This window comes from Myiozetetes cayanensis, unplaced genomic scaffold (genome assembly GCF_022539395.1).
Source record: "Myiozetetes cayanensis isolate MyiCay16 unplaced genomic scaffold, myiCay2020 scf17, whole genome shotgun sequence".
Classification (NCBI taxonomy): domain Eukaryota; kingdom Metazoa; phylum Chordata; class Aves; order Passeriformes; family Tyrannidae; genus Myiozetetes; species Myiozetetes cayanensis.
The window spans coordinates 16,153,048-16,179,251 of record NW_026087378.1 but is presented as its reverse complement, the minus strand read 5'-3'; the positions used below and the strand labels follow the sequence as shown (position 1 = coordinate 16,179,251).

General features: G+C 43.7%; 1 protein-coding gene across 4 annotated transcripts in view; it reads right to left on the bottom strand.

The window, feature by feature from the left end:
- Positions 1 to 26,204, bottom strand: part of KCNIP1 (potassium voltage-gated channel interacting protein 1) — a 338,293-nt gene that overhangs the window by 116,893 nt on the left and 195,196 nt on the right. The window lies entirely within an intron of this gene.

The following is a 26,204-nucleotide window of genomic DNA, read 5'->3' as shown; positions in this document are numbered from 1 at the left end:
CCCACACAGCTCTAGGTGCCATCAAGCTGGAGCAGTCAAGGTTGATGTCCTGTGGCCTGGGGAGATGACAGCTCTAGCCAAGAGAATCCTTTAAAGCTTGTTTCCAACCACAACCTTGCACAAAGTCAAAGCATTTGTAACTTTCACTCAAATGAAGTCAATGCCTGTTAAAACATGCAAATATAGTTGTAAGCCTTCCATCCTATTTGCATTATTGAATTTCTACCCTTAAAAGTAACAACAGGCAGTGGGTTGCTGAGAGGGGATAAGAACCTCCCAGTGCCTGTCCCAGCCACAGGACACTTCCTGCACCAAGCTGATCCCTGGCAGAAGGAGGATTTAAGTCAGAGCCCCTGAGTATGGAAGGGTAGCGGTCATGGAGGAGAAAGGACCTGGGTAAAAGAGGGGCACAGTGGAGAGTGCACTGACATGTAGCAAGTGTTGGTTGATGTGGATGTGTACTGGGTCAGGTTGCCAAGAGATAAAAGGATAGCTCTTGAAAATGGAGGATGTAGGAAGAAGAGAAATATTCCAAGAGGCCCTTTGTGCCAGCAGCTGGCAGCACTGCCAAGGTCCCTTCATGGCTCTACGACCTGTTTTGTCTAACACAGCACTAGAATGACATCCAAGTCAGGACAGTTGAAAATATCCATTGGTCCCTTCCTAAGGAGTATCCTACAGGACATTCTTCTCTCCTTTTGGGAGAGCAGAAGATTGATGAGGATATATAAGATTTATAAGGATTTAAAATTGCTACCTTAGATAGATATAGATACACAGAGTAATTTGATATTTTAGCACCCTGCACATGTAAATGCAAACTGCACTTGGCCATTGCCACAAGCTGGCCCGGTGCCAGCTGCTCTGACATAAGAAAGAAGCAGATATCAGCCATATAGTCCATCTCAGGGAACCTTGTGATACACTAGGGACACAGGGATCCACAGGCAACCTTACAGCTACCCCATGAAGTCCTCCTTGATGGTAGTTACTGAACAAATTATTGATCCAGGGCCCCCAGATACCCTCTAGCTACCTGTTGTAAGCTCTGAGTAAGGCAGCAAGGATCACCCCCACAAATTCTAGCTTTTATGCAAGAGCAGCAAAGCAGCTCCTTCCATACCTGACTGCTTTGGAATTAACTACTCACAGCTTACAGAAAATTGGAAAAATTGTGTCATTCACCTCTGACCACTAACCCAGCCAATGAACTAAACATCTTTAACTTTGAGAGCACTCTGGAGAGCAGGAATGAGGGGAAAAAAAAGCTACCCTGGAGTGCAGGCACCACCCATTTTAACAGGCACAGCTGATGTGATGAACACACACTTCATCTCAGCATTACTGACAGTCCTCTACAACAAAGAGAAATGCTGCAAACACTACAGGATGGGTTTTATTCCGTGTGGTTAAACCCAGTCAGGAAAGCGTTCAGACAAATGGGTATTCCTGTCTTTATTCTGAATACTCACTTCAGCTTCCAGCTGATGAGATCTAAGCACATCCCTAATTACTGATTTGAGAAAGGTCTGGAGATGCTGCAATGATGGACAATAGAAAACAAAGTGAAAGCAAGATCTTCCTAAAAGTGAGTAGTTAAATTGCATGAGCTACACCCCTTGTGACTGTTAGGGCAAAATATTTTGCAGACTCCTCATCTGTAACTCAGCCTATTCCAAACAAAACCATACAGCTCCCAGATTTATGGTTTTAAAGGCTGTCCTTAATATTGCTTTTATTCAACTAAACCAACAATTTCTTCTGTTATCAGCCAATAATTTAGAAACAGTAGAGACATAAGTGATTGCAGACTGCAGTCCCTGGAAACATTATTTTTTTCACCCTTTCTTTACCCTCAGGGAAAATCCTCTTCCTTGGGTTGAGCAGGTGGACAGGGGTGAAGAAGGAGGGACTACCCCAAAGGCAATTCCCTACAAGCCCAGTGAAATCCATATATTTAAACTGTGCTTGCAACACCATTTCTGTATCAATATCAACACTACAGTGTGAAACACTTCATGACAGTTTGAAGGTGCATCTGGGAGCTCTGGAGATGAGGTCCCTCAGGTATTCAGCTGTACCAAACAACAGCTGGGGCAAGACCAGAATTATGACTAGCTTTTCTTTTACTCTAGTCCTTCTCCCACAGTATAGATGGCAATAATTTCTTTTACAAGAGACCCAAACAACTTTATGTTACAAATTTTAAAGGTACATTTTGTCTATTCTCTCTCAGAAATTTCTGATGATATGCAACTGAGGAGACTCCAGTCACAGACACAAGAAACAAAAACTAGCTTGTTGTGATGATGCTTTTCATGTTGCTTTTAAAAGAAAATATTTTTATAATATCTATTTATATTATATATTATTGTATATAATTATATATTCTATACTTACATTAAAATTAACTTTATAATATTTATTTGTAGTATTTTTATAATATTTATTATAAACCAGAAAAACTACGGATTACATGCCCCCTCCCCTTTTTCTTTTACCCAGGCACCAAGCACAGCCCACTCTACAGTGATGTTTGTGCTTCTGAAAACTGGAAAATTCTCCTCTGAGAGAGGAGAATTGCTCCCTTGATTTCGTGTGACAGTTAGAAAAGGCTTAATAAGCAGCCTGAGATTTCTTACCACCATTTTTTCATTTCCTGTGTTATCACAGGCTGTTGACACAGCAGCTGATAATCTTAACAGGCTGAGAGAAGCATTTTTATAGAGGAAGTTACAGGAACTAACCTATCTCGAGTGAATTAATTTCCAGTTTGTGTTTTCTACAGTCCCAAAGGCCATGCCCATTTCACACTCTTGGACTGCTCAGAAGCTGTAAAGTGTTCTGTCATAGAGCATCAAAGTGAGAAAAATTGTTGAAACTCCTCTTGGATACGTGGATGTTCAGAGTTCAAGACTTTGCAGTAAATGAAAAGTTTCTGAGGTTTCGTTTTTTCCCTTGAGTTACTGGGCAGGAGCTGCATCAATCCCTGATTTTCAGCAGTCCATGTGAGTGAGGTCACTTTACAAGGCACTGTAGACACAATTCAAGTGACCAAAGAGACCAAGGCCATCCTGGTGCTCCTCACTCATGACCAGGTGCAAGGCACAGGGTGTCCCTCTCCCTGTGGACCCCACGGCATCGTCCCCCTGGGTGCCCAGCTGATGGCACAGGGGCACTGCCCAGGCCAGCCAGCCTTGGCCTCAGGGCTGGAAACTCAGCACAGACCACCTGACCTAAAAGGCAGTTGTTGGGGATGGCTAGATGGAATCAGTAAAAGCAAATGGGCTCAAAGAAATGTGGGACAACAACTTTCGGCTTCACAAAACAAAGCGGCAGCTCTCAAGGACTGACCCCAGCGATGGCTGCAGGGAGGAAAAGAGAGGAAAGCTCAAACCAGGCAGACAGATGTGGCAGAGGCAGCTGGGCAGCAGAATGGGCAAACAGCTGGTCTCCAGCACTCTTAGTTCAACTTCTGCGTGCAAATCAGAGGCCAAAAGATTCTCTTCCTCTCTGCTATTTTGGGAAATACAATTCACAAAAATGAATCGTGCTTCTCAATGTGACAGGGCATAAAATAAAGGGGAGTAACCTGGATATCCTACCTGCATATTTCAGCAACCCACCCCCGAAGCTGACTCTGGAGTGGAAGGAGTCACCACTCCCATGAGCTGGAAAACATGAAATTCAACCTGTTCTCTCCCTGCAGGGATGGAGGCAAACTCCTCCACCCCCCCTCCCCCCGCCCAAGACTTAAAAGTACCAACATTTCAAAAGTCACAGAGGAAAAAAAAAGACAAATTAAAAAAAAATTGATCTTTACTAGCTTGGGATCAATCTGATCTATTCCTGATTGGCACTAAATTCAATACCTAATTCCAACTTAAAAATAAAATCAAATATAAAATGTTCCCATGTTCTAGCTTCCATTTTGAAATGATGTTGCAGGATAAAATTGGCTGCATTAAACTTCATATTTTTATTGTTTTCACAAAGTACTGACTCCCTCATCCTAGACCTTCAGTGAAATTTTGGTGAGAACAAAATTTTAACAGCCGTGTTCCTCTCAGTATTTGTCCAGGGGTCAGTGCCTGCAAACTCATTGGCTGCTAACAGCCGTCTGTTCTACCATCTTGCCATCCTGGAGGGGAAAGTCACCCACCCAGCATTTCAGGGATTGAGCTCCAACCTGACATCCTGCAGCCCTGATTCCTCTGCCACTTCACTCTGTAGTACCGAGAGTTTGTTCTTCATAAGGCAGGTATTGCATCTGTTGCTGCTGCCTTTGGGAAGTGGATCCTCAGCACAGCTCACTGGGCACACAAGTCACAAGTTACTCCGATCATGAAAGCCTGCTGGTTTCACAGGAAGCTGAAAAACATCCACCAAGGATGGATGTTTTCCATGATGAAACAAGACCCTAGTGCAGTGAAATAAGAACATTTTCCCTATCACCCAACCTTCAAGGGTAATTCATGTGAACCTGAGCCCACTTTAACCATGATTTCTCCCGAGAGCTGATAGGAACAGTCCCTGCCTGGAGGAACTGGATGCCCTCTTGCTGCCTGAGTAGAGGCCTTGTTGAGGAGTATATCTGGTGCAGAGAGCTCATTTGCAAGATGTAGTTGTGAGATGCAGACTGAACTCTGGGTTGGAGCCCAGAGAGAAAGAGACGTGAACTGCCAACCTTTTGCATAACAAACAGCAGGAAGACTGATGGCACAGCCAGGTGAGGGACACTGGGAGACAGGGCAGGAGCAGAGGACTTGGTAGGAAAAGTGAGACTTGTGAATACTTGGATTGTGAGGGAATAAAAGCCCATGGCTTCCTTTGTTGGGGGCACATCCTTGGAGGCACCAGCTCAGGGCTGTTTCGATGTTATTGCACCGTTAATAAATTGCCCTGTGGAATGAGACACCTGAGACTCTGCTGTGGGAAACCTGGGCTCAAACCAGTGAGGAAACCTGTCTGAATGCACGTGAGGGGGGATGTGGGGAGTCAAGCAAGGCACCTGTGGACTCACTGGAGCTGCCACTGTGGAGGGGCTTCAGTCCCAGCAGTGAAAGTCTCTGGCATTGGGAGTGTAACTACCAGAGGGTCTCATGAATGACCAGACTGGGAGTTTCCTTAACAGGCTGTCCCCCAGGGTACACAGCCCACTAGTCCTCTCCTTGTCCAGCTCTGAAAGATCCTCAGCAAAGAGAACAATTGGACAAACCTACCACTAGAATAGATCTTATGGTTCCTACCAGAGTTGGTGGGACACTGCCTCTCTAGACCTTCAGGTCAGTACTGGAGTGTTTTCTACTCCAGCAAAGCTGTCCCTGCAAACTTGGGAAACAGCCTGTCTTAAGATAGACACCTGTCTTATTCCAGGTGGTGAAGCTGGCAGTAGGTGCCCTGCTTCTCTCATTCCATGTCCAGCCATGTCACAAGGCCTTGTGACAGAAAGACAGATTTCTTTGGGTGCTGATTTCCATAAACAATGGCTATGAAGTCCCTCAGGCCTCCTTGGGCTTCACCTCCACATAAATCCATTTGTTTCTCCTGAGAAGGAGGCCATTGCAGTGATCAGTAACTTTTCATGCAAAGGTTCTGCCTTTTGCAGGGGGTCTCTGCAGATTCTCTCCGCTCCAATGATGACATTAGGAAGTATCTCAATGACTCCCTGCTTCCCAGCAATTGTTAGAAGTGCTTCTCCTCTCTCAGAGACAGAAACCAGCCCATGCTGCAAGAAAGATCACTGTGTGTGATCAAGAATGGGTGAGCACATTTTAGCTAAACTGAGGTCTCTGTGGCTCATGCAGGAGCAAAAAGTGAAGTGGTTTTATCTGAGCTCATTGACCCCAAGGACTGGATGGGCTGGGAACAGGCTCCAGCACTATTATCTCTGCAGAGCTGTTGCCCTTGGAGAAGAGGACCACACTGTGCAGGTAATTTCCTCCCTTTCAGAAAGGAAAAGGTTAGTAGTAGACTAAAAGCATAATTTTCTTTATGGGTAGAATGCATTATCTTAATCTGCTGGACTGAATCACAGGCTGCTGAGTGCTCTTGGCATCCCTATCCACAGGTACAGCCCTGTGCTTGAATTACAGTGTAATGCCCTGGCAGGATGGGCGAGGGGGCTGGGATGGGGCATTAGTCACAGTGGGAAATCAGCCCTGGGAGATGTGATCATCTCTCACACGTTTTGCAGAACATGCATTGAACTGCTGGTTTCAGTGGGAGGCATTTCTACTTTTCTGCCTCCAAAGCAAGCTGTCTCACAGTGTGCAGAGCCTTTTGCATAAGTCCAACCAAATTTAAAATGCAAATACCTGAAGTTGGATTTATATAGAATAGAAGCAGTGGGATTTGCAAGCTCGGTATCTCTGAAACAGGAAGCGCTAAATATAGAGATCTGGATACAGCTTTTAAACTTAAAATCCCTTTTCAGGTGCTAGGCATAGACTGATATTCCTCCATGGGGTAAAACTTATTTATGCAAAGCCAGTGATAACTCATAGCACTCATTAAGAAGAACTGTCATTGCATATTAAGGATGAGGCAGTCAAAACAATGGTAATTTTAAGTGCCCTCCTTCTAAATTATTGTGCAAGGCCTGTGGGAGCTGAGCCTACACCGATTCCAGATCAATATTTGCATGGCAAGAAAAGAACCTGTGAGATCAGAGGAAAAACAAAGGTGACCCATTTTTGTAGGATTAGAGATGTGTGTGGCTAAAGCAAATGCAGGAGAATCATCCCCAGGGCAGGAGAAGAAGAAACTCAGTGCTGCTGCTCCCTGCTTTGGGCACATGCAGAAATCTCCTCAAACCTAAGACTGCCAACCACACACCTCTGCCACACCCCACAGACTGCAGAGGTGCCTCCTGACTTTCTCCAGGCCAGGGAGCACCCCTACCCCACCACTAGAAGGTCTCTTTAACTCTCAGGCTCTCACAGTACGAGCTCCTGAGGCAGCCTGAGTGGTTGAGTGGGCACCTGTCCTGCTGCCTTCTGGATATTGGGAATCGATGTGCCATTGTCCTGGACTCCATGAGCAGTCAAATGCATCAATTTTAAGCATCACTACAGCCATCACAACAGAGCTCTCCCAACTACTTCAAAATCAACCTTGATGCAAGTCAGTTATCTTAAAAATATTTGATATGTACTTAAACCACACACAGTAGGCATGGTTAGGAAAAAAGTCCCAAACAAACAGGTGCCAAAAAGGAAAGAAAAATAAATAACACTTAAGCTACTTCACACAGTCTGACACTCAGGAACCTGCCCCTCTCTCTCTCATTTAGCAGCCCCAGAGATGTAAGAATGTACCTCACTCTGGGCTCTGGACTCATCCAGGCCAGCAGCCTGCCCGCCTTCCCCAGCAAGGTAGTTTCTACACTCTGTTCCTTCTCAGAGTTTGCCTGAGTCATCACCCAAACATGCCAGGTTCCTGAGCCTCCTCTTCACTACATCACGAAGCAGTTTCAACACTCCTCCCTGTACAAGGACTGTCCTCCTGTCCTCAGAAATAGGAATATTCCTTTGGCAGATGGTGCAGGAGTCCCCACCTGCTGGTGTGTTTCTACTACACCCAGGGACAGAATTTCCACTTCCGGAAAGCTTTTTTTTTTCACTCTGAGTTTGCTCAGCAGCTCACTGTCACTACAGGGAAACTACAGTTTCTCCTTTAGAAAACACCATTCATCCTGTTTTGAGATCCTCAGGACAGTGAGGCTCACTGCCCTGGACTTCAGGAGAGGAATCTTTGGCCTCTTCAAGATCTACTCAGTAGAATGCCATGTGATAGAGCCCTGGGAGGCAGAGGGACCCATGAATGCTGGCTGAATTCCAAGGATTGCATTTTTACCCAATTTCCTCCTTGTTGGGATGTGTTGCTACCATGCTTGGAGAAGGCGATCTATCACATGGCACTCTACTGAGTAGGTCTTGAAGAGGCCAAAGATTCCTCTCCTGAAGTCCAGGGCACTGAGCCTCACTGCCCTGAGGATCTCAAAACAGGTTGAATGGTGTTTTCCAAAGTAGTCCCTGTAGTGACAGTGAGTCTGTGATCCTCTCTTGTAAGCCATCCTGTGGAGAGCCAGGCTGGAATGGGAAGTGTTGCCAGAATAATTCTGTAATGCTGTGGATGGAACTACAAGCTACACACATTATTGAGCTGAATTGATTTCTGCTGTACCTGACCTGTAGCTGAAGAATGTTGCTTACCGGACTGGGAATAGCTTGTTTGTTGGACCTATAAAATATTGTTACTTAAACAGTCCAGCTAGCTCCTCTGACATGAATTCTCTTTCCCCTGAAGGGTTTTCTTTCCAATTGGAGTTATTGATCCCTTTGGCTTTAGACAGGAAATCATCACTGCGTTAGCAACCACTAAAATGGTCTTCAGTCTCTGGAGTCTGTTCCTGACATGCCATCGATCTGAATTTTTTGAGCCGGGAGTGTTGTTAAACCCTTGTCTGATAAAAAGCACAGTAATGTGCAAGGTATTGCATTTGACTTTTTGATCTGAAGTTTCAAAGAGAGTGTGTGTATTTTTGCAAGCACGTCTCAAGCAATTGCTACTGCATCCTGCCACAAAGCAACACTCCTTTACTTCACACGGAATGAATTTGCCATCAGGGCAAAGTAGCCATCTTCAGCTTCCACGTGCTGGGTTCACTTTCTTAAGCTTGCTGCAACAGAGAGGGTCACAGCAGTTCCTGGGCTGATGCTAGATTCCAATTAGTGTCTGCTCCTTTGTATCCAACTGCAGCTGGCAGCTCTACCAAAAGATCGTAAGTACCTGCTAAAATCTGAAATTTCCTCCACACGAGACTGCAACATCCAATTTCTCTGTTTGCCAGGTAAATATAAAATAATCACTCTTGAAATTGTACCACGGTGCTTCTACATTCACATGTTAATATAAGCCTGGCATCACTGCCCAGGGGTGCAGACACAGCAGCCTGCTCTGAAGGAACACATTATTTACTCGTATTCAACCCAGACCTGGAACAGGAGTTATATTTAATGGTGATACAATCAGGCACTACTAAGCCTTGTGCTCTGTTTCCAAGCCTTGGAAAGCAGTAGCTCCTTCCCAGCATTATTTCTCAATACAGTGCCAGAACCAAGAGAAATATAGATTTGTTTGGTAAATGTACCTATAACTCACATCTTGCCCAATTCTGCAATCCTTAGTAATATAAAGCATGAAAGCTGATTGATGTCAGCACCACATAGCAGTGTCCAAAGACTGTCTGTGGATGCCCTGGTGTGCTGCAGGTTGCAGGACACAGCTGCTTGGATTTGATTCTGATGCTGTATTCAAAACCAGAACCAAACAAAAGAGTTTTGCCAATCTGCCAGCACCATCAAAGCAGCTCCGAGGGTTCTCTGATAAGTGTCTCAAATCTAAGGCAAGAAAATATTCAATGGTTTGATTTCTTTGTAGGAAATAACATTTCAGTTTTTTAACACATCTTTACAAACTGTGATGTTATCTGTCCAAAGTGAATGTAACAGGCAGCTAAGGCATGAGGGAGAATCAATTTTTTTTTTTACTGGCAGTGAAAATCATACTGAGAACAAGTTCCCTGAGAGCTCATCAGGGGAAAACAAGGGTTCTCATTTGAGGAACTTTACCAGGATAATACCAGGTGCTAATTAAATACCCTCTTGAGCTGCAGCCTAATTTATGGAGAACAGGAACCCATGAAGAATGGCTTAACTTTCACAAAAATCTTCATGACCTCCACAGTAATTTCAAATTTACAGAGCAATTTCAGAAAATGTAACTTGCAGGATATAGCTGCCTCAGTAAGACACCACAACATTAGCACTAAACTTCTTCTGGGCTCAGAGGTTTGTGATGAACCAGGTTCAGTGTGTCTGGCTGGCACTATCTCTTCTTGTATTGATGACCAGTATTGGCCAGGTCTGTGTATTCAGCAATAACTACAATTTTTTAAAGATCTGTCCTAATAAGATAATTTAACACTTTACTGATGCTCTCAGAACCGGAAAATTGTCATTAATCTTCCAATCTCCACACTCTACATGGGAAGCCACAGGAACTCCTAGCACTGGTCAAACTGAATTCCTGGCAAGAGAGTAATGAGCTGGCTACAGCACAAGTCTCCAGATCTTCAAATTTTGAGAGTAAATATGCTTCCTTCGTGATTTATCTTAAACCAGAAGATCTTAAACAGTGAGGATCTTTACTACATGTGGTGTAATGAAACAACTTAAACATTAGCAGCGTGTTCCCAATATTTTATATCATTGTGATACCTCTAATGGGATGCTGCACAGAACTCTTGAGGCAACATAAACTCAATATGGAAATACCCATATAAGCAATTTCATTTTATTTTAGAGCAAGGAAGGATTTTAAAGAGACGTTTTGTAGACAGCAATAAGTTCATGAAAAGCAGGAAAAATCTTTGTTTCATCTAAATTTTACCAAAGCTGTTCCCACTAGCCAGCTGCTTTGACCAAATCTGCTATAGTGTATTTTTTTAATTACTATCCTCATTACATTTTAACATCTCAGTAAAAAAATGTAAATACAAGTCAGCAATTAAAAAAATGAAGTCTTGTCATAACATGCCACCTCCATAACAGACAGCAAAGTGTTGTTAAAATCCAGGCTAAACTTAAGCTTTTCTCCAAGATCAAAAAATACCCAGTGTAGCTTAACCCAGACATGGTTAACACTATATAGCACTTTTCGTATCTATTTTTTTCCATCCATGCATTAAGTCTAATAATTAGCAAACAGTTCTTTTTCATGAATGCTGGACTTATAACTCTCAGCAGAGGCTGAACAAGCCAAAGTCAAGAAATCACGATCCATTAACCCCACATTTCATGTTCCTTAACTTTACACAGTAAACCTCAGCAGCCATGATTTGTTTTCATCTCTTTCTCAGTTGATAAAAATTCAAGAGTAATTTCCACTTGTGCTGTACTATGGAGTTGCAAACATTTATGGAGATGTTAAGAACTGGCCATCAAGAAACACTAATGTGCAGATTTTTACCTCTTACCCCATTTCCCCACTGCTGAGGCATCTCTGACACCTCCCCAGCAGAGTCCAGCCAGGGGAGCAGACAGGGCAGGTGGTTTGTTTGGAGTAGAATGAAAAACAAGCTCAAAACCAAACCACAGTTTTGGTAAAGTAGAACTGAAAGGGGCAGTAAGCTCCAGGGGAGGGAGGGATAGAGGGAGGAATGTGCTTGTCCCAAGAGCAGTCATTTCCCAGGCACTGTTCCCTGCTGGCTGCAGGCAAGGATGGTGTGGAGGAGGGACGGGGACGGTCGTGCAGTGTTTAAAATCTTGCTACTTGGTTAAGCACTGAACAGCTTACAGTGAGGATCTCTGTGGAGAGCTGGGAGGATATAAACGTTTCTTCCAAGCATAGAGGAACGGTCATTATCAAAAATATTGCCTTTACATGCAATTAAATGACTCTCTTGTGTTACCCGACCAAATGCACGTCAACCACAGGCATGACTCATGATTTATGTTAAAATATACAGCCTTCTCTAAATTATTAAAATGTCAAAATGAATCTGCACTGAACATTCAAAGCATTGCACTCAGCCAAGTGGTTCTTATACACCGTAGTTTAATGTGGAGATCATACATCAAGAAAGCAACCCTGTAACCAAACAGATGTGTTACCAAATGGTGTGTGCTAAAATTAAAGAACTTGACAGAGTTGTTTCCTCTCTGAAGGCTTTTAGACCTACCTGTGCAGTTAAACACATAGTTACATCCTGCTATAAAAAATGCAGATTGGTATAAAAAATGCTGTGGAAAGAGTCCTACCACTGATTAAATTCTACGGGGCTTTCAAAGGTTGAGACCTAACCTCAGGTCCTCTCAGCTCAGGGGCTTCAAGAAGACATTTGCAGCAACATTAATCAGGATGAAATAATGAGGCTGTGAAAGGCAGCATGCAATTCCTTTATTTCATCTTAATTATAATTTAAAATTTTAATGTCAGGACTTTGACAAGTGTTTGAGCAAGAAGAATTATTGCATCAACAGCAGTTAAGGTCAGGCAGAAAAATGTGCTCAATAATCCAAAAGAAAAGCAACGAATGTGCCCTGTAACAACAATGCAAATCTAATTGTTCTGTTGGCAGCTGCTGACAGCAAATGGGCTCGTTCAGATGCCCAACAGTCCTTCCAAAACATGTGTCCCTGGTCTCCAGCCACAACTGGACCCTACTAACAGTAGCACCTTTGGGAAATGCCAGGGTTTTGGGAAAGGAGCAACTGACCCCACCAAAGGGAAGATGCACCTATAACAGAAGCAGATTAGGTGGTCCCTGGGCTTGCTCCTGCAGAGGACACCACAGCGGTCTTGCTGGGAAGGAAGAGGCAGGGAGGGTGTCCCCAGACCTGGCACTGGGGTTTTCTCTCTTGTTCCTGGTCTTGCACAGCTGGAGAGCAAAGCCAAACAGAGGCCTTATCCCTAAAGCTACAGTTAGACCGGAGATGTCTCACCCCAGTGGGGAGGAGAGCACAAGGTCCAGCCTGGGCAGTGAGGACAGCATAGGCTCATGGTTTGGATTATTCCAGGGACTTGACTCTCATCCCTGTGACTGCATGAGCTCATGAGCTCATGTGTGTGGAGCTGTGCTCCCTAAAATATGGGATACCCTGACAGCATGGCCTGAGGCCAGCACTGCTCCTTGGACACCTGGGTGGGCTCACAGCCAGTGTCACACTGCCTCCTTTTCTCATTTGCAGCACATCACACCTCCTAAGCAATGGATATGTCTTACAAAACCTCTTCTTTTGACATTTTAGATTGCAGGCCACAGTTACAGCAAGCCTTCATCTGCTCGTGGGACGGCCTTTACAACAATAAAGAAATTCCTAAAATACAGGAGTCAGATTAAATAGAACATCTCAGGCTATTGGGAGAAAGGATCAGTCAGAACTGATCCAAGAGATTTAAAAGAATTAGTAGATATTAAAATCAAGGCAAGAATGAGTCACTACCTAGGTAAAGGGCATGATAGAGACTTATTAACAGGAGTGAAGCTCCCTAAAAACAATCTGTGAAGTACTAAAAGAAAGAAAACAGTTAAGTGATGGCAAATCTCTCTGCACAGCAGAAGAGATTTCTGTTCCTCTGGCAGCAGACCTGCATTCCATACAATAGCACCATTTAAAATGAATTCTTATTGGCAAGATGAATAATAATAAAGGCTGGAATAGAGTATCACTATTCCTTGGCAGTGCTCAGTGAACAGCTGTCACAGTAGGTGGGTGTTGCTGTGTGTACTTAAACCAGGGTGAATAAATGGGATTTTTAAGAACAGAAACTTTCTCGCAGCAAGTTTTTTCAAGAATGAATATAAAACCAGGAAAACAGTCTACTAACTCAGTTAGTTGTAACTGGGTATAGAATTACACTGCATTTATAACACTAACAGAGGAACACCCTTTGCTTTGATGGAAAAATGGATTTTCCCTGCCAGGCAGGAACTAAAGCTAAAGGATCAAGCAGGATAATGTCTGGTAGAAATCAGGAGCAGAAATTGGAACTATTTCTCCAAAAACCAATAGAACCCCAAATAAGCTCATTCTCCTCTCTCAGCAATATCCTAACCCATGTTTTTGGCAGTGTCACCAACATTGCCACGAGGCTGCACTAGTAAGATTTCAAACCATGTGCTTCCTTAGTTCTTGTTTACACGTATGGTAAGGAGCTAATCTATACAATTTTCATTGATGTATTAAGAAATGGCAGATTTGTAGTAAAAATCACTATCCCTCCTTTAAAGCTGCCCCAACACAGGCTGGCATTTCATAAGGCACACCAAAGTCCAGGCTGTATGGATCTGGCACTCAGGAGAGAGGACAAGCCCAGACCATTCTAGCACAGCCCATTCCCCCAGCTGGTGTCAGCTCTGCCTTCAGCATCACAACCTGGTGAGCAGCAGCAGGAATGTGGACTCTCTGACAGGTGAGACTCTGAGCACAAGGAATGTGACCCTGCTTCAGGTTGAGACTGAATTTGTGAGGTTGGACTTGAGGTTGAAACAAGAGAGTGAGACTGGAATGAAATGCTATAATGAGTAATTTGAGCATCTCATTGAATCAATGAAGAGTTGAGGTTGGAAGAGACCTCTGGAGCCAAAGAACTTAATGGAGGATTAACTGGCATAGGTGTATTTGTTTTCCAGTTCTGGGCCTACAGAGATCCATTTTTAAAGACCTTTCTCAATACCTTACTTCTGAAAAACATTACCTTCTGATGGCACAGATTTTGCCATTTTGACTCTTTGTACTTTAAACAATTGCTCTTCCAGGTGAGTCCTCCTGTACCCCTGGAACTGAGACTTGAAACTCAAATAGCCAGTGTTGCACAGCTGGATATAGGGAATTTGAGTAATAATGAAAGTGATGGTGTGCAGGGTCTGCTGTTTAAAACCACAGCAGAGAAAGTGTTGTGGATGGGTAAAATAGCAGAGCTGACCCCAGATGGAGGAACACGTTACACTGAGCCCTCACCATCTGAGAACGACTTTTGAAACAGGACAACACAACAGAATAACTGTCTGCTGGTTGGTGCCACCTTCTCACTGTTTGATGTTCAGGGAATAAACACAACCTCCTATTGCACAACCTGGAGGGGATTTTGAAAACTTTAGCAAGTTGTCCTGCGGGTTTCATAAAACTGACACAAAAAATAGTTCAGACGTTCTGTCGACACCACTGGAAAACTTTTTTTGAGCACAAAGCATGTGAACTGGTCTGGTTTCTATGAATAGTGGCTGATGTTGCTGTTTTGACAGAACCAAGCTGCTTTGGCTCTGCCCACTTCCCCAAGGGAGCACAAAGGCCCTGCCCACTGGGGTGGGAGCAGCTTTGCCTCAAGCCCCTGCCTCAGTGCTTGTGGTGAATCCCACACAGCCAGCACTGCACTGACAGTCACACTTTCAGATTAGGAGAGGTTTGGGAAGATTATAGAAAGATTACTCCTTGTCGACCAAGGATCTAAATCCGGTGTAAAACAACCATCATTTTGCAACAGAGGTGGTTTACATGAACCCCCACAACTAATTCCAGCAGGATCAACTCACACACACACACACACACACACATACTCCTTCTTCTCAAGGTGTCCACTGAATTTATTAGATACGCTATTTACATGCCTTTAGCCCTCTGGATTTCAACCTTGCCCATCCTGAATTGTTCCAAACACCATTAACGCTCCATACTAGCTTGAAACACAAGGTAACAATAATAAAAAAAAAAAAAATCGAATACCCAAGACTGAGATAAAGAGGTATCTGGAAAGCTTTCTTGAAATGCTTTCAGCAGAAGTGCTTTGTACAAACTGACTCAAATTATATGACGTTTTAATGTATTTTCAAATCACTGCAGTGGAATTTCCATCATAGTAATTGCAATAAGCAGAGCAAATATCTCAAGGATTTTAATGCTTATTTTCCTAGCTAATTCTGTTCCCTGTGTGCCCAGTAGCATGTAATAGGCAATGGTTTAATGTTCTAATCCCTACAGAGATGTATTTTATCCTCCTTTCTCTATTTTTTACAAAGACTGCCCTTCAAAGTGAACTTCCCTTGTTACCTAAAATCCTGGCTGTAATTCTTGGGAGCAGAGAGTGATTCATATCTGAACAGCCTTCTCTCATTCTTCCTCTAAGCCAAGCACAGCAGCTCAGCCACTGGGGCCCAGGATCCATGCTGGGATGTGGGACTGCAGCATGGAGGAGCCACGGCCAAGGTTTAGTCACTTTGGGCTTGGGAGATGTCAGGTGGAGGGAGGATGCTACACGTGGCTTGGGGACCTCCTGCAGGAGCTGTAAACAGGTGTAGTCACAGAGAGGGTGGTGCTTGGCATCACATTAAAAATCCAGAAAACATCTCCAAAAGGTTTAGCTCCTCTCAACTGCAACCCACAGTGTATTAGAGTGTTCCTGGTGCTTTATGTCCTTTGATTCTCTTATGGCTCTCCTGTTATTTTAAAGCCATTACCTATGCAATAGAAGGTCGTTCATTTAAATGTGAAATTACAGCTCCCTTATAGCCAAAACTTATGGAAAATGAGGCTTGGAGGGCTGATTGAATTAAACAATTAGAGATTTACAGAAATTCCACTGGGCCTTACTTATTAAAGATGTGAGTTAATGACCTTTGTATTTAATTATTTTTTAATATATTTTTATATGGCTGTAGGCTTAAGCTTCAGCAGTGAGATGCCTAAAAGTGAACTGGTAGTTTTCTATGTCCCAAATTACTTGCATGAGCTGTATTTTTTGTTTGAGGTAGAAGACTTTAAAGCATGCAAGAAATTCATCACTGAACATCCCTTTCTATATTCTCTGTTATGTAAATGCGGTAAAAAAAATTCAAGGACATTAATGTGTGAATATGTGACTTGATGGGAAACTTCTGTGCAGAATCACACACAGACATCAGTAACTAAAGAGTGTGAGAATTAAACCAAGTGATGTGGCACCTTCCACAGTCAGATGCACGCAGAGACCACACTCCTGCAGAACTGGGGGTTTGTCCCAGTCATTATTCTAACATTAGAGATGGGCAAAAACTGCAGCCAAGCCAAAAGCTTTCCAGAAAAGATACATGTTAAACTGGAAACTCTTTGTCTTTCCATGGAGAGTCTTTCTTCTTTCACTGGATAGAAAATCTGCAAATTTTCTGCCCCTGGGAACTGTATGAACATGGATTTTAATACAATAGGTAATGTGAAGTCCACTCAATCTGAGCATGGACTAGAAGAACCACAATTTGCTCATTTTCAAGACTGGAAGTTAAGAGGGAAGGAAGGGCTCAGAGTGGTGCATAGTGACATGGTTCACATGAAAGAAAAGCAATGCATGTAATTAACACGTAAACATCTTTCTCCCATGGAACGGAATTGTAGAAAATAGAGAGGTATAAAAATATTTTAGCACACATGCTATACTGTGAAGCTATTCTGGTAAGTCAGCCTTTCACTTCTTTGTACTTTGCATACGTGAACGTTGTTAAAACACAGGTTGTTCCCTGGAAAGGTTAAATAATTGATTGAAATAACTTGAGAAGAAACTAGAAATCCTCACATTTCGTTTAAAATCACGTGAAAATTGAGAATAGCCCAATTTATGTGCGGAGAAGCTTTGCCCGTTTTATAACATCGCCTTCCCTGGAGAGGGCAGGGCACGCACGGCACCCGGAGCTCGCCATGTGGACACTCTGGGAATCTCCTGCTGTGAGATAAATCCATCCCCTGCCGAAGCCAGCCCTTCCCTCAGTGCCTGCTGTGTTTTGCCAGAGGAGGTCAGCAGCACCCAGCTTCGCTGAAGTTTCCAGCTGCATCCCCGTGGAGCGGCACAAAGGCATCTGCACAATCACAAACTCCCTTCTGGCCAATTCACCTTAAATGTTTTAGACCACTGCAATATTATCAGCACTGCTTTGCCGTCTAAGCTCGTGACATGGACCACATGGGATGGCAATAATTGCCAAGCACTTAAACCAGCCTTAAAAATCCTTAATTTTATTCCAAATCTCTGTGGTTTTGATCCTGCCAGAGCACTGGTTTCCTACCCTGTCCAAGAACAGAGCTGTCAGTGAGGGGAAGTGCAGGGGTGTTGAAGGTGCAGAGCAGGTTAGAGCTGCTGTAATTATTTCCAATGTGTGTTTACATTTCACCAGCTGAGTGCAGTTAAAGAGCTTGTTTGTGTTGGGCCATACAAATCTGATTATTTTATACCATCAGTCATAGTCTTAAAAGCCTTTCCCATTTACCACCTACTGTTCCTCCTGTTAGCAAATCTTCTCATTCTTTTTTGTCACTTGACCTGAAATGCACTCCCTCAATAGGCTTGTTGCCACAGTTTTAAGATAGCACTTCTCTTTTAAAAAATATGTTCCCTAAAACAAAACCTTTAACACCACTGCAACTAAATTTAAACACCATCATATGTCTCTGCACAACACACCTGGGGAAACCATCCAACCCTGACCTCCTGATCGTGTTTCTCTGGATACTTTCCTCTCTTTTCACTGCCCTTTACACCAAAAGTGCTGGATTTTTCCCAGAGGTATGAACATGTAAAATAGTGTGACACAGCTCCAGGACAGCCCTGACTGCTAAATTGCTTAATTTAGCTAAAATAAAGCTAAATTCCTTAGCTTTTGCATACTGGCACACCATACCTACTGAGCATCCACTGAGGTAACTGCAGCATTTCTGGCAGTGTAACTCCATGGGTTGACTCTGCAAATACTTTGTGTTTGGGCTGCTACCAGGGAAGAAAAATAGCAAAGATCTTGCAACTTGATCTCAGCTTTGGTAGAGCTAAAATGTCTCATTCAATCGTGATGGAAAAGTCACTTTGAAGCACCAAAAGTACCGAAATATCATCATCTCAGAGCTGAGTTTTACTCTAAGGAGCATCAACCTCCTGCTTCCCCCTCCAGACAGAAAACTTCCCATCCTGCCTGTCTGGCTTCAACAACGTCTCTTGGTCTGGTGTCACACAAACTCAAGAGGGACAAAGCAAAACACTCCAGCTCCCCATACTGTTCACCACATTAATTCCCACCCTTCACTGACTTGCATACCCCACCTCACGCTGCCCAGGCTTTTATCTCACTCCAAAACACAAATTTTTAGTAATTAGGCCAAAGTGCCTCTCTGTTCCCTGAAGCTGCACTCTTGTTTATGCCCCTGCCAATAATAAAAACTATTTTTGCTGTACATTGTTGCAGAACAAAGCCATAGATTTAACCTTGTTAGAGGCAAGCAGCTACTTTTGAAAGATGCTGCTTTCTGCTGTTCAGACCAGCTGACATGGGACGTATCCAGAGTATCACCACCAAGTGCAGGTGCCAAACTGCTGCACAGTCTTGACAATTTTCTTTTGAACCATTAACCGAAGGATTAAACACCAAAATGCAGAGTGGGTTATTGAAACGCCAGTGGAAAACAAAAATATTTGGTGGGAAGGTTGTGGATTACCACTGAAGCAGTAAAATAGGAAAGAGTTTGACAGTTCCGTGTTGGCAATATGTAGCAGAGAGAAGAGGGGGCTCTGCCTCCCCACATTTGCCAAATAAAGAGTGAAAAAAAACCCCAAACAATCAGAGCAGACAGCCACACAGTAGGGAATCTCAGAGCTAGATATAAATCCCTTTCCTTGTAAACAGAAAAGGTTGTTTCTGTTGTATGATGTATGCAGATTATTAGTTGTGAGACTCAGACTAAATGGGTTCTCAGAAGATTTTCAGGGTTGACTAATGAGTAAGTGAAACTCTTCTGGCAAAAGGAACTACTGACTAGAAAGCAATACTTTAATTCTTTTTAAAGCACACGATTCCTTTTATTTCTTCCTTTGTAAAGCCCTTACCATTTTCCGTGCCTGCTCTTGATAGCAAAGGCCCTTGCAGCTGGATGGCTGGAAGGTGCACTGAACAGCATTTTCCCAAACCAGAGTTAATAAAGTCCTGTTTAACCATCTGATTTATGGAAGAGTGTCATTTGTAAAGCTTAAGGGTGTTGTAAACAAGGAGTGTGCCTGCACCATATGGCAGCAGCACTGGTTGCAGCCTTGCCCTCCAAACCTGCTGCTGGAGCATCAGGGTCTTGCAGCTCAGTTTGGTTCCTCCCACTTCTCATTTTGTTATTTTCTTTTTGATATCCATCTTTCCTTCCATACAGCAAGGATAATAGCACGAGAGGATTTTCTGCTAATCTTTGATCACGACAAACGATTACGTTTAATTGTCTCCTCCTAGAACAGAGAACAGGTTCTGCTTGTTCATATATGGGACATGGCCTTTGTTTTCTTTTGTAAAGGGCATGGTTGAAGTGGATTTCAAGGCAGGTGGAGTCTGATTTAGCCTAACACGAGGGATCCAATTTCAGCCCTGTGTGCAGGTATTTCCCCCATGTGAACAGCAGAGCAGATACTCCCTTTGAGCACTTTCTTCCCCTCCACACCAACAGAAATCCACACAGGAGACCTTTTGCAGTCTGCAGGTGTCTGCATACCTACTGGTTCTGTTCCCTGCACCAAAGCAATGACAAATACTAAGTCACAAGAGGCCAGAGCCTGTTGCTGTGGCTAGGCTGTCCTGCTGAGGTGTTACAAATCCACAGAGCAGAGGTACCTCAGTCCCAGGCATGCCAAGCATGCAAGAAAACCTGGACTCCCCTAGCAGGAGGTGGACTAGGTCATGCCAACACCACCCTCTGAGTCTGCAAGAGCTGGGAAAAAGCTGAGCTAAGGTCTGCCAGGAGAACATGGGTGGCTTTCACCAGGGCAGGGGAGTTCTGCAGCCTGCCCCGACTCTGTCAAATTTTGTCTGTTCAGGGCAGCACACAAGAGCTGCTCCATCAGAGATGGGAGTTTCCATTGTCACCCACCTGCAGACCCTGCCATCAACTCTGTCATGCCCAGGGCAGCAGCAGGCAAGTTGCTGGATTTATGTGACAGGTGCCTTTCCCTGTAACTCACAGTCATTAAAAGCTCAGCTTACTGTAAATCCTCTGTCTCAGGAAGTCTGGACATGAACTCATCCCTCTCAGGAACCCAAGACATGAGATACTTGGAAACAGAATAACAAAACGTGCAGAGAAGGAGGTTTCAGCCCGTTTCCTCCATCTTTTGGGACAGGAAAACCAAGCTCTGTAGCATGGATAAACCTCACATTCGAGCACAAAACTCTGTGTCACACCCAACCTCTCTTACTCCCACTGCATATTGGTTTTCCTCCTACACTTGGAGATGGGGAAGCAAAGGCCAAGCAGGTGGGGAAGGAGCATCAGTTGCTGGAGGGAGTGAGCAGCAGAGCAGCTAAAAGAGGGCCATGGCAATTAGTCAGCAGCATATCAGGGCCACAGAGTCTTAGCTGCAAACCACCCAGTGCACAGGGCTATTGTAGGAAGAGGCTTTTAAAAACTCATCTGTGAAGCTGGAATGGTGGTTTGAGATGGCCCCCTCCTGAGGCAGCACCTGGATCCTTCAAATAAAATATCAGTATAAGATTTTTTTGTCACCACATGAAGTTAAATCCCCTTTTACATCTAACTCTTGAGTAGGTCAATACCATTTGCAGCCATTGCTGTGGAAAGAGTCATGACACATGAAAAACTAGTAAAAATCGAGAGACTTGGGCTCCAAAAGAGACACTCCTCTAAATTAAAGTCCTTTGGCAAAAAACCTGCTAAGTTCAGAAATGGTCTGAAATGTCAGTTTTATATCTAAAACTGTAAGGTATATTATCTCTTTTTAAAAAAAAAAAATCAATTCTGGTCATCTAATGGCCCTGAGACACAGCTCTGCTCCTGCTGTCCACTGCACCAGCCTCCTGCTCTGTCCCCACTGATGGCTGGGAAGGCCATACCCAGGAGGAGATGAATTCTCCCCCTGCCGTCACTACTGCCTGTACCAAGAAGGATGCCAAGCAGGAGGGCAATATCTATTTTCCAACACATACTGGATTTACTCTGCCAGCTTATTTTTCCTAAATCCCTGATGAGCAATGAGAAGGAAGCACCTTCCAGCAGCACAGAGAGCACACAATATTAAACACTCACATAGGGGACTGTGGGTACCAACTTTTCTCAAGATAAAGTGAACACCATATGGGACTGTATACAAAGCATCAGCTTGCAGCTAGAAGTAGGGCTGGTAGGACATTTTTGGCCACAATAAATGCTGGTTTATCAAGCCCCAAACCTGCTGCTGCTGAGAAGCCTTTATATCTGGGGCATGGGGAGAGACTGCAATTCTCATTCAAACTTCATGTTCATGCCAAGAGCGCCCAGAGGCTTTAAGGTTTGTGAAAATCTGGGTTCAGTGTGTCTCAACTAAAATCAATCTGCTCTCCCACCCCAAAAATCTATGAGTTTGCTTTAAATTGGAAAAACCTGCTTAGTAATCTTAGTAATCTTAGCTATCAGTGAGCCAAACATGACACAATCACCATGAAACCCACTGTGAAAATACAAAAACCCCTGAAAACCTGCTCATCTAAATTATTTACAGAAATCTGTTTCTGTTTCACTGAGCTGTGGTACCCAGAGGAGAGCTGGAGGAAGGAGCACAGGAGCAAGGCTGTTCCACACACGTGGAGCACACGCTGAAGGATCGCTCAGACCCACGGTCAGTGCACAGTAATTAGGGGAAGGCAGCGTGTGTGTCCCTGCTAATTGTGGCAGCCAGCTGGGCCAGAGTGTTTCCCTGCTGTTCCCAGAGCCACCAGCACTGGCAGAGCAGGGAAGCCTCCAGCCATACACAAAATGGAGCTCTTGATACAGGTTGCTGCTTTCAAAGACATTTCAAAAGGAAGTCCCCATCCATCAAGGTTGATGTAATTTATTTCCAGACCTGACATGGGCAAACCGTTTTCATTAAGACATGGGCATTAATGCCATCTTGCAAATATGCCTTGGAATACAGAGAGAGCTCTTAATCATTTCAGAGAGGGTGGAAGAGATGAAATATTAAAAATATTTATTGCATGTAGCAGCACAGAAGGCTCTTGCAGTCTAGCACCTAGGGGATGCATCTTTGGTCCTGTTGTAAAGGCAAAAAAATTGAGGTCCTTAAAAAAAGGCTGTATTTCTAGGTAAGCAGCTGCAGAATGAAATCAAACTGGAATGGTAAATGTGAAAGAAACAAGAAATACCAAAGATCAAAATACACAATTCTTGATCTGAGGGTTGCCTTTTGCTTGATGATTTTTTTTTTCACATTTTGTGACTTTTTATCACAATAAAGCGATTAAAAGCCAGAAGGAGAAGTTCCACAGGCAGGCAATGCTGCCCTGATTCTCTGGGGGAAGCAGTGCCCAGTGAGCCCAGCACCCACAGCAGGATGGGTGCTGCTCTCCCAGCTGCCCCACACGGGGGTCACTGCAGGAGGGAGATGGGGGCACCACACCCTCAGGCTCTGCTCGGGGCAGCCACTCCAGAAGCACACTGGGTTGGTGCACAAGAGTTTACTGCCAAGGCTTTCTGCCTCAGCCTGCCACAGAGCTCGCTGCAGATTTCCCCATGGCTGCACCAGTGAGCACATCCAGTACCTTAAAGAAGACTTATCTCGTGAACTAGTCGCTGAAGTTTCACTTGCAATTAAGATTTGTGCAGAAGGAGTTGAGGACCTTGTGATTTCTATTCATGGCACATCTTAGAAGCAGCCAAATTAAAATCCTTATCATTAAGGAGCTGATAACTCCTGTAATTGCGAGCATCATTCTGTATTAGCTGGAGGGAGCAGAGTGACACGCTGGCTAACAGAAGCAGATCTGTTCATAAAATTGGAAACCTTCTAAGCAAAGAGAATTTCCTGAGCCATGAATTCCTTTACAGAAAGTACTAATTTAAAACAAATTACTTATATAATTTGTGCTGTCAATACAAGAACTTTCTTCTGAGTTAAGAGTCTTTTTGCCATGTACTGCTCACCTTCCTGCCTGACCTACAGTGCCTGCATTCCTGACTGAAAAGAAAAATTTTATCCCTGAGGGATGAGTCACACCTTTCTATCATCCTCTATCATTTCCTCTTACCTTCCACAGAGTACATGTTTTAAGACCTGATGAGTTCAACAATTGATATGCAGATCCATTTCACCAGAACAATCTTAAAACAAATATTAAAATATTCTCGTCCTAGACACCTATATGGTTATGATTCTTTCTGAAAAAAATCTGTCACTTGAGGGAGAAAATCCAGGAGGATACAGAGCTAGTGCAGGTTTAAACAGGATTGTTCATGTCTTTTGAGGTCAGAAAAATAAAGTGAAAAGGTAGAAATAATTGCAGCATGCACTTAGGGGTTGGCTCATCTTGCAGAGCCCATTTCATGAAGACTGCAGTGCTAAAATGGGGTGGTTTTGCTCTAAGAAAAGGCTGCAGCACACAGCCAGCCAGGCAACCAATTTACTGTAAGTGGTGACAGTCTGGAGCCCGTGGGAGAGCAGCGAGTCACCAATCACCCTGCTGCAGCTTCTCAAAGAGCTCTTAGTTACAGACATGGCCCAATTTGCAGAATTTAGCTCAAGACTAAAATTAATAAGTGGTTTGACTGGATGAGGTGACTCTTCTAGCTTTAGGACTGCTCAGACCAAGGTTCAATGACAACCTCAGATCTCTCATTCGAGAGGTTTATTCCAACAGGAGGATGTTTAATGTGGCTGTGAGCTGAAACATCCAAAGGCCACCACCAGAATTTCAATACCTGCTCTACTTCCCATAGGGATTCCTATTAGAGATAGGATATTTTTAATGCTCTGGAGTTCTTATACTCTTTCTCCTTAGCAGTAGGTGACCTCACAGCAGTGTACTGAGAGGGACAAAGCCCAAACATGAGCAAGAAGGAGAAATCCCCCAGATGTGCAATGGAGCAGGAGCTGGACAGGGCCTTGGGAGTGGGATAGGGAGGGCTCCTGGGGGGCCCATGCCCACCCAGCACCCACAGCAGCACTCAGTGCTGGATATCATGGAGAAAGGTGAGTGACTGGAACAGTTTTAGTGATGGAGTTTGATCTGAGAAACCTCCTAAGGAGGGAGAAGACAAATGCAAACCCAGCCAATACTACCAGGAGCAGCCTGCACCTGGAGCAGCAGGATAGTGGCTGACGGTTTATGTGACAAGAAAGAAAACATGAACCTCTGGTTGCAGCCCTCTTGCAATCAGCCATCAAGTAGTGCTGGATTAAAACACTGAAGTCACTTGAAAGATGGGCACCAGATTTTTCTTTTACAGTGTGCTGCCTTTCGACTGAAATTTAATATGAAATGGAGCAAAGACCCCCTGGACTGCTGTGCAACACCAGTTTACTTAAGAAAGGGAAAACTCAAAATGCATTAAGAAAATGGTTCTTAACAGTAAGATTAGTCCAAGGTCTGCTAGAGGCATGAAGAAGAAAAAGTAGTCTGCATGAAACTTAAAAAATTGGACAAAAAAAGAAAAGCTACTCTCTAAGTACACAACAAGCAAGAGCACAGAAGAACAAGCAAGCAAAATTATAGCCCTGGTAATTATTTTTTTGGCACACCAAACCTGAAAGAAGATGCATTTTTTCTGAACAATTTGCCCCATCAGACTATTGGTAACTGGAGCCATGAGAAAGCTGGGCATTCCAGCTGCATCCAGCTGTGCACCACCAGCACTTTATGCCTTGTGTGTTCATTTCAATTATTATTTTTTTTCCTTTACACGTGTCTTTTGATCTTTTCCAGCAAGGACTTTCAGCCTCCTGCCCTGGTCCAGAGCAGAAGCAGTAGCTTGGGTCTCTCATTCCTACAGCTGGTGCTGTGCTGCCAGCAAATGCTCTTTCCCTGAGAAGTTTTCCTTGAAGAAGGAGCAGCTTTATAAAAGATTTGCATCATGCAGCACATAAAGGGGCAGCTGACTTGTGTGGCTTAGGCTCAGTAAGCCAGAAGCTCAACATCACCCCTGAATGTCAGGCTTATCCCAGTGCAATCAGAAATACTGGAGGACCAGATGCCCAGGTAATCTGAAGAGCCACAGCTTGAGGAGTGCTTCCATGGAAAACTCACAGAAATCTGAAGAAACAGAAGAATTGAAAGATTTGGTGATAAGGTACGAATTAGCCCAGCCTTTAGCTGGTCTTCCCTGCTGAGGGAGTGTGATTCCAGCAGCTACCACTGCAAACTCCCTTGTGTGACACCTTTATGAAACAGATGTGCTCGTTAAAAGGGAGTGGTGGCTTGGTAGAGAATACCAGCACACCAGGAAGAAGATGCAGTTTGATGTTTTAGGAATGGAAAAGCAGGCTATTTTGCACTATTATATGCTCAAGCTCCATTATTTCCATATAATACTTAGATAACTTCCCACAACTTAAGGAAACGTCACTGATGTGAAATAATTTTGATTAATATTTGCAAAAGTAGTAACAAAAGGCATAAAAAAACCTAAAGTGAATCTTTTCTAAATGACCATTATGCTGGCTTTTTGTGGGTAAAAGTGTTTGGTTAAGCCTACACTTTGAAAACCACCTAGAGCTGTGTGGTCTCAGGGATGGTGTGTTAAGACTCACAGCTCTATATTGTATATTCTACTTCCAAAGGCTACAGCTGAGATAAAAATTCTCTCCTGCTGTCTCTTCACATCGGGTTGCTCTATAAAAATGTCTCTGGTGAAGGAACATACTAAAGATTTGCAAACAGCAACCCA